Raw genomic sequence first — 9,668 nt, forward strand, 5'->3', positions numbered from 1 at the left:
ATAGTTGGCTTACAATCGCCACTTCACACAATAAATGAACAAAGCATTACATTATCCAGATACAATCAAGGTCCGACTACGGAACCAAAATAAAAGAAGAATACCCCAAATGCTACAGATCCCCGATCGTCCCAACTGGGCTCCACTACTGATCAACTGAAACGAAACAACACAACGAACACGATCTTCAACTAGCTCCTCCTTGAGCTCGGTTGCGTCACCTGCACGGTATTATCGGCACCTGCAAACTAGTTTTGGAAGTATCTGTGAGTCACGGGGACTCAGCAATCTCACACCCTCGTGATCAAGGCTATTTAAGCTTATAGGTAGGGAAAGGCATGTGAGGTGGAGCTGCAGCAAGCGACTAGCATAAATGGTGGCTAACAACGCAAATGAAAGCGAGAAGAGAAGGCAAAAGTACGGCCGAACAACTAGTGATCCTAGAACAACCTACGTCAAGCATTACTCCAACACCGTGTTCACTTCCCGGACTCCGCCGAGAAGAGACCATCACGGTTACACACGCGGTTGGTGCATTTTAATTAAGTTAAGTTTCAGGTTTTCTACAAACCGGACATTAACAAATTCTCATCTTCCCATAACCGCGGGCACGGCTTTCAAAAGTTCATAACCCTGCAGGGGTGTCCCAACTTAGCCCATCACAAGCTCTCACAGTCAACGAAGGATATTCCTTCTCCCAGGAAGACTCGATCAGGCTCGGAATCCCGGTTACAAGATATTTCGGCAATGGTAAAACAAGTCCACCAAAGCCACCTGAATGTGCCGACAAATCCCGATAGGAGCTGCACATATCTCGTTCTCAGGGCACACCGGATGAGCCAGACGTCGGGTAGGCCAGCCCAGAGTTGCCCCTGGTAGCTCCGGACATCGCTCAGTTGGACCAACACTTAGAGAAGCACTGGCCCGGGGGGGGGGGGGGGGTTAAAATAAAGATGACCCTTGAGCCGGCCGACCCAAGGGAAAGAAAAAGGCTAGGTGGCAAATGGTAAAACCAATATTGGGCCTTACTGGAGGAGTTTTATTCAAGGCGAACTGTCAAGGGGTTCCCATTATGACCCAATCGTGTAAGGAACGCAAACTCGAGGAACATAACACCGGTATGACGGAAACTAAGGCGGCAAGAGTGGAACAAAACACCAGGCATAAGGCCAAGCCTTCCACCCTTTACCAAGTATATAGATGCATTAATTAAATAAGAGATATTGTGATATCCCAACAAAATAACCATGTTTCAAACATGGAACAAGCTTCAATCTTCACCTGCAACTAACAACGCTATAAGAGGGGCTGAGCAAAGCGGTAACATAGCCAAACAACGGTTTGCTAGGACAAAGTGGGTTAGAGGCTTGACATGACAATATGGGAGGCATGATAAGCAAGTGGTAGGTATCGCAGCATAGGCATAGTAAAAGAGCGAGCAACTAGCAAGCAAAGATAGAAGTGATTTCGAGGGTATGGTTATCTTGCCTGAGATTGAGATTAGGCTGAGTGAAGATGTACTTGAGACTCTTGTGGTCAGTGAAGATGTCCACTTTTCTTCCCAATAAGAGATGTCTCCAAGTTAAAAGAGCATGAACAACTGCCGCCAACTCGAGGTCATGACTGGGGTAGTTCTTCTCGTTGGGCTTCAACTGGTGAGAGGTATAAGCCACAACTTTCTTCTCTTGCATCAACACTGCACCAAGACCTTGAAGAGAGGCATCACAGAAGACCTCGAACGGTTTGGATTCTTTTCAGAAGGCCATGGGCACCAACATCCATTTCAGCACAACTTTTCATCCCCAAACTAGTGGCCAAGTCGAGCATGTCAATCAGATTCTTGAAGATATGCTCAGGGCTTGCGTTATCTCTTTCGGTATGAAGTGGGAAGATTGTCTTCCATATGCCGAGTTCTCCTACAACAACAACTTTCAAGCGAGTTCGGGCAAGGCCACATTTGAAATTCTCTATGGCAGGAAGTGCTGTACCCCTCTTAACTGGTCAGAGACTGGTGAACGTCAACTTCTTGGCAATGACTTGATCACAGAGGCAGAAGAGATGTGCAAAGTCATTCGTGATAACCTCAAAGCAGTGCAATCGCGCCAAAAGAGCTACTATGATAGTAAGCATCGTGATTTGTCTTTCGAGATCGGAGACCATGTTTACCTCCGCTTCTCCCCAATGAAAGGTACTCGTCGCTTCGGTATCAAAGGGAAGCTTGCCCCTAGATATGTGTCCTTTCAAGATCGTCAGCAAGAGAGGCGATCTCGCCTATCAACTTGAACTTCCCTCCCAACTTTGCAAACGTGCACGACGTGTTTCATGTCTCTCAGCTCCACAAGTGCTTCAAGACCCCTGACCGCACCATCAACTTCAAAGACATTGATCTCCAAGAAGACATGTCCTATCGTGAGCACCCAGTTGCTATTCTTGAAGAAACTGAGCGCAAGACTCGCAACAAGTCAATCAAATTCCTCAAAGTCAAGTGGTCACATCATTCCGACCGTGAAGCCACCTGGGAACACGAGGATCACCTCCGTTCTGAGTACCCGGAGTTTTTCCAGTCCTAGATCTCGGGACGAGATCCTTTCGTAGTGGTGGAGTGTTGTAACACCCCAGATGTAATTTACCTTATCTGTACTCCAACTCTTGCCGTTTCTGGCACTAAATTATTTTATTCCTTGTTGTCGGGTTTTTGTCTCCGTGTGTTGTTGTCTTTGTAATGCATCTCATATCATGTCATCATGTGCATTGCATTTGCATACGTGTTCGTCTCATGCATCCGAGCATTTTCCCCGTTGTCCGTTTTGCATTCCGTCGCTCCTATGTCACCCGGTGTCCCTTTCTACCTCTTTTCGTGTGTGTGTGTGTTAAACATTTTCGGATTGGACCGTGACTTGTCATGCGGCCTTGGTTTACTACCGGTAGGCCGCCTGTCAAGTTCCGTACCATTTGGACTTCGTTTGATACTCCAACGGTTAACTGAGGGACCGAAAAGGCCTCGTGTGTGTTGCAGCCCAACACCTCTCCAAACTGGCCCAAAACCCACTTAAACCCCTTCCATCATCTAGAGCGTTCGATCACGATTGCGTGGCCGAAAACCGCACCTCATTTGGAGCTTCCTAGCTCCCTCTACCTCTATAAATAGATCCCCTTCCAAAAATCCCGGGTCTCCTCTCCCCCTAACCCTAGAAACCTCCTCGCGCCGCGCCGGACATGTCCGTCCGCGTCGGACGCCTCTCCGCCGCCGCCTGCAGCCACTCGTAGGCTACCACGTGGCCTCCCGCCGGCCTCCACCGCGCGCGGCCCGCCCGGCCCGCAGCTGGCCCCCGAGGCCCATCCAGATCCGCCGCCGCCCGCCTTCGTCCTCCTCCACTCCGGCTCGCCTTCGCCGCCAGGGGCCATCTCCGCCGCCCCGCTCCCCGCACGCCGGCCGGAGTTCGTCGCCGGCCAGCCCCCGCGGCTCCCCGCGCCTCCAGAGCCGCCGCCAAGGGCCGGAGCCGCCACCCGCCGTCAGATTCGGTCGGGGAGAGGCCGGCTTCGCATCTCCTTCGCCTCCCCGCCGCCTTGCCGACCTCGCCGGAGCAAGAAGACCTCGCTGGAGTGGCCTCGGATTGCGTGCCCACGAGGAACCCTAGATCTGAGGGTTGACCTTTTTGCCTGCGTTTCAATATTTTTGCAATCTTCATCATGCCATAACTCTGCATTCGTAGCTCCGATTCTTGCGTGTAGCACATCAAAATGTTCGTCTCGACGAGTACATCATTTCATCTCATTGCATCATTTTCATTTGAGCTTATCTTGATGCCCGAAATGCTGTTGGAAGAGGGCTATGCGAGGAATATGTCAGATCTGTTTCAGCAAATGGCATTGTCATTTTTGCCATGATTAATGTGTGCATGCTATGATCCTGAACTCTACATATGTTTTGATGAATGTCATGCCATCTTTACAGGGGTGTATGCCATGTATTTTTGTGATATTTGTGGTGACTAACACAAGCTTGCAAAGTAGCGTAATCGTTGATGCTGATTGCAGGGACCGATGATACCGTTCCAGATGACATGACCGAGCTCAAGTGGGAGTTCGATGAAGACTCTCGCTGTTACTACGTGTCTTTCCTAGATGATCAGTAGTGGTGCCTAGTTGGGGCGATCGGGGATTTTGTCGCATTTGGGGGTTGTTCTTTATTTTGGTACCGTAGTCGGACCCTGAGTGTATTGGATGAATGTAATGACTTATTCATGTATTTGTGTGACGTGGCGAGTGTAAGCCAACTATGTACCTTTTTCCCCTTTATTTATTTACATGGATTGTTGTGAAGATTACCTCACCTGCGACATTGCTTTCAATGGGTTATGCCTCTAAGTCGTGCTTCGACACATAGGAGATATAGCCGCATCGAGGGCGTTACAAGTTGGTATCAGAGCCTTTCCCGACCTTAGAAGCCCCCTGCTTGATCGAATCATTGGCGTTGTTGAGTCTAGAAAAATGTTTTGAGTCATTTAGGAATTTATATATCGGAGAGTTAAGAATTCTTTTTACTCCTCAGTCCCTTCGTCACTCTGGTGAGGCATCCTGACGTAGAGTTTTGACTCTTCTCTTCTCAAATTTCACTAATTTTTTTAGGATCACGCGGGTATCTTGGAATCGTTCCAATGGTTTTGTGACGAGAACATTGTTCTTGGTGTCTCCTGTCATTTAGGGGTTGTGGCAGTGTCCCGGGGAGTTGAGCTCCGAGGTGTTGTCGTCACAATTTTATCGTTGAGATTCTGGAATACCTGAGTTTCACCGACATAAAAAATCTCTTTTATGCATTTGTTGGTGAGATAACCTCGACGCGACCCAGTACTGGGGCGGGAGTTCGGGAGTATTGCCATAACTTGTATAACGGATGCTTTTCAAAGGTTGAGGTAAATGATTTCCGAAGGTTTCTTGGTTATGTATTGAAGGATGGATACAGCTGGATGTAGGATTTGCTAGCTTTGGGTGAGATATTATGCTTTCCCTGTATCCCCAACACCCGATTGCATAACCGGAAAGGTTCGGGAGTTTCATAGGTGGGAATTCTTGTAGCTCTAGTTCTTCTTCCGCGGATATGTGGTTTGGGATTGGGCCTCACCAAGTATTTGTTCTTGTCCATACCTTGTTTTTATTCTTCCACCTCAATTCTAAGTGGCTTCTCAATTTATGGAAATGTGACCATTTCAATTGGAATGCATTCGTTCATTTTGTTCGGAAGTGAAGACTTTATGTTGCAATTTCTATCCATTTGCTTCAGCTTGAATATTTGTCTATCAAGATGCTAACGGATGTCACCCTCTTCAGGATGGCTCCTGCTAAGGGCAATAATCAGAATCAGAATCAGGATCCGCCACCACCACCTCCACCTCCGGAGGCATGGCAAGCTGTGATGGCCGCTACCAATGCAAACACGCAGCTGATCATGCAAATTCTGCAAGAGCGCAACCAGGGCCATGGCAACAGTCAGAATCAGTTTGCTACACTCAACCAATTCCTTGCTAACCAGCCAAAGACCTTCAGTAACTGTGTCGAGGCCTCAGACGCTGATGATTGGCTCGTGGACATATGCAAGCATTTCGAGTGCAGTAACGTCAGGCCTGAGGACTTCGTCAAGATTGCCTCCTTCCAACTCAAAGACCAAGCTGCAGAATGGTTTCAGTAGTACAAAGATTCCAGAGAAGGTCGTGCGATTACCTGGGATGAATTCCGTCAAGACTTCAAAGCTCATCATATTCCTTAGAGTGTGGTTGAGAGCAAGCATGAGGAATTCCGTAACCTGAAGCAAGGCACTATGTCTGTTTACCAGTACAACATCATGTTTCAGAAGCTCGCCCGTTTCGCTAAGCAAGACGTCCCTGACGAGAAGAGCATGATATACCAGTTCAGGGGTGGTCGCAGAGAAGAACTCCAGCTAGCTCTCATCCTCTTTGAGCCCAAGAAGTACGATGAGTTTTACAACATGGCAATGAAGCAAGAGGCTGCCCAACTGAAGTGCGATGCTTCCAAGAAGCGAGTCAGAGATGCAACTCCTTCTTCCTCTACTCAAGTGGCTAAGCAGCAAAAGTATTGGCTTCCTCCTCCTCCGTTCCGTCAGTCTTATCAGCAGAAGAGCAAAGGTGGCAATGGATCTTCCCACCCACCCAACCCAGGCTTTTAGAACAAGACTTCGTCTCAAGCTCCAAGATCAAGTGCTCCGTATCACCGTCCGCTTTCAGAGGTCAAGTGCAACAAGTGCCAACAGAAGGGTCACTATGCCAACAAATGCTTCAATCAGAGGCGTCTTCCTCCTCCTCCTGTGAGATCGGCAAGTACCGCAGTGGTCAAGCATAACCCCAAGTCTGCTAAGGTCAACTTGATGAATGCAGATCAGGCAGAGGACTCGTCAGATGTCATCATGGGTAACCTTCCTGTTAACGATATTCCTACAAAAGTTCTTTTTGACACTGGTGCATCGCATTATTTCATCTCGAGACCATTTGTTTCTAAGCATGAGTTGCCTTTACAAGAATTGCCTAGGCAGTTATCAGTTGTTTCTCCGGGTAAATTCATGAATGCAAGCGCTATGGCCCCGGATGTTACTATCACGTTGGGCGACTATAAGTTTCTATCCTCTCCAGTGGTCCTTGGTAAGTCGGATATTGATCTTATTCTTGGAATGGACTGGCTTTCTAAGCACAAGGCTCAGCTTGGTTGTGCTGCCAGGCAGATTCAATTGACTTATTCGTCTGAGGATGTAATTGTCTTTGCCGCCAATGGCGATACCATTCGACTGTTTTCTCTCAATGAGAAGGGTGAGCTGGATGCCATCTCTCAAATTCCAATCGTTTGCGAATATCAAGACGTCTTTCCAGAAGAGCTTCTAGGAATGCCTCCGCACCGGCCAGTTGAATTTGTCATCGATCTTGAGCCTGGCACGTAACCTGTTTGCAAACGTCCTTACAAGCTTGGACCTAAAGAGTTGAAGGAGCTAAAGAAGCAACTCGATGAACAAGAGTGTATGGGTCTCATCCGACCTAGTTCTTGTCCATGGGGTTGTGGAGTTCTTTTTGTGAAGAAGAAGGATGGAACGGACCGTCTCTGTGTCGACTACCGTCCGTTGAACAAGAAGACCATAAAGAACAAGTACCCACTTCCCAACATCAACGAGATGTTTGAACAACTCAAAGGTGCTCAAGTATTCTCCAAACTTGATCTCCGTATGGGCTATCACCAGATTCGCACTCGTGAGCAAGATATCCCCAAGACAGCATTTAGAACAAGCTATGGTTCATAAGAATACACTGTCATGTCTTTCGGCCTCGTCAACGCTCCGCCAACATTCTCTCGCATGATGAACTTCATATTCAGCCCCTACACAAATGACTTCGTCTTGGTCTACCTCGATGACATTTTGGTCTTTTCCAAGAACAAGGAAGATCATGCCAAGCACTTGCGTTTGGTGCTGGATAAGCTCAGAGAACATCAGTTCTATGCCAAGTTTTCTAAGTGCGAGTTTTGGCTTGATGAGGTTCTCTACCTTGGACATATCATCTCTGCCAAGGGCATAGCGGTGAATCCTGAGAAGGTGTCTGCAATTGTGAATTGGGAACCACCTCAGAATGTGAAGCAACTCCGCAGCTTCCTTGGTCTCGCAAGCTATTGTCGAAGGTTCGTTGAGAACTTCTCAAAGATCGAAGCCTCTTTCCAACCTTCTCCAGAAGCATGTGAAGTACGTCTGGTCTCCTGAATGTGACATCGCTTTCAACACCCTTAAAGAGAAATTAGTCACTGCTCCAGTTCTGACTCCTCCTGGGGAATCCAAACTGTTCGAGGTCTTCTGTGATGCCTCTCTTCAAGGTCTTGGTGCAGTGTTGATGCAAGAGAAGAAAGTTGTGGCTTATACCTCTCGCCAGTTGAAGCCCAACGAGAGGAACTACCCCACTCATGACCTCGAGTTGGCGGCAGTTGTTCATGCTCTTTTAACTTGGAGACATCTCTTATTGGGAAGAGAAGTGGACATCTTCACTGACCACAAGAGTCTCAAGTACATCTTCACTCAGCCTAATCTCAACCTCAGGCAGACTCGTTGGGTCGAAATGATTCAAGAGTATAATCCGAGTATCGAATATACTCCAGGCAAGGCCAATGTAATTGCTGATGCATTGAGCAGGAAGGCTTACTGCAACAGTTCGATTCTCAAGCCTTACCAACCCGAGCTTTGTGAAGCTTTCTGCAAACTCAACCTGCAAGTTGTTCCTCAAGGTTTCATCGCCAACCTCCAAGTCTCTCCTACTTTGGAAGATCAGATTCGCGAGGCTCAACTTCTTGATGCTATGGTGAAGAAGGTGAAGATTGGGATTGCCAAGAGTCAACCCAAGTACAAGTGCTATCGCCTTGATGACAAGGATACTCTATTCTTCGAGGATCGCATTGTTGTGCCTAAAGGTGACCTTCGTAAAGTCATTATGAACGAGGCTCACAATTCACTCCTCTCTATCCACCCTGGAAGTACAAAGATGTACCATGACCTCAAGCAGTCGTATTGGTGGACTTGAATGAAGCGCGAGATTGCTCAGTTCGTGAATGAATGTGATGTCTACAGAAGAGTGAAGGCAGAATACCAACGACCAGCTGGTCTCCTCCAACCTCTTGCCATTCCAGAATGGAAGTTTGACCACATTGAGATGGACTTCGTGACTGGATTTCCAAAGTCCAAGCGTGGCAATGATGCTATATTCGTTGTCATCGACAAACTCACTAAAGTGGCTCACTTTCTGCCTATCAAAGAATCCATCACAGTAGCTCAATTGGCAGAGCTTTATACCTCTCGGATTGTCTCTCTGCACGGCATTCCGCAGTTGATTTCTTCAGATCGTGGCAACATCTTCACCTCGAAGTTTTGAGATTCTTTTCAGAAGGCCATGGGCACCAACATCTGTTTCAGCATAGCTTTTCATCCTCAAACTTGTGGCCAAGTCGAGCGTGTCAATCAGATTCTTGAAGATATGCTCAGGGCTTGCGTTATCTCTTTCGGTATGAAGTGGGAAGATTGTCTTCCATATGCCGAGTTCTCCTACAACAACAACTTTCAAGCGAGTTCGGGCAAGGCCCCATTTGAAATTCTCTATGGCAGGAAGTGTCGTACTCCTCTTAACTGGTCAGAGACTCGTGAACATCAACTTCTTGGCAATGACTTGATCACAAAGGCAGAAGAGATGTGCAAAGTCATTCGTGATAACCTCAAAGCAGCGCAATCGCTCCAGAAGAGCTACTATGATAGTAAGCATCGTGATTTGGCTTTCGAGATCGGAGACCATGTTTACCTCCGCGTCTCTCCAATGAAAGGTACTCGTCGCTTCGGTATCAAAGGGAAGCTTGCCCCTAGATACATGGGTCCTTTCAAGATCGTCAGCAAGAGAGGCGATCTCGCCTATCAACTTGAGCTTCCCTCCAACTTTGCAAACATGCACGATGTGTTTCATGTCTCTCAGCTCCGCAAGTGCTTCAAGACCCCTGACCGCACCGTCAACTTCAAAGACATTGATCTCCAAGAAGACCTGTCCTATCGTGAGCACCCAGTTGCTATTCTTGAAGAAACCGAGCGCAAGACTCGCAACAAGTCAATCAAATTCCTCAAAGTCAAGTGGTCACATCATTCCGACCGT

This window comes from Triticum aestivum, chromosome 1A (assembly GCF_018294505.1).
Source record: "Triticum aestivum cultivar Chinese Spring chromosome 1A, IWGSC CS RefSeq v2.1, whole genome shotgun sequence".
In the NCBI taxonomy this organism is placed as follows: Eukaryota; Viridiplantae; Streptophyta; class Magnoliopsida; order Poales; family Poaceae; genus Triticum; species Triticum aestivum.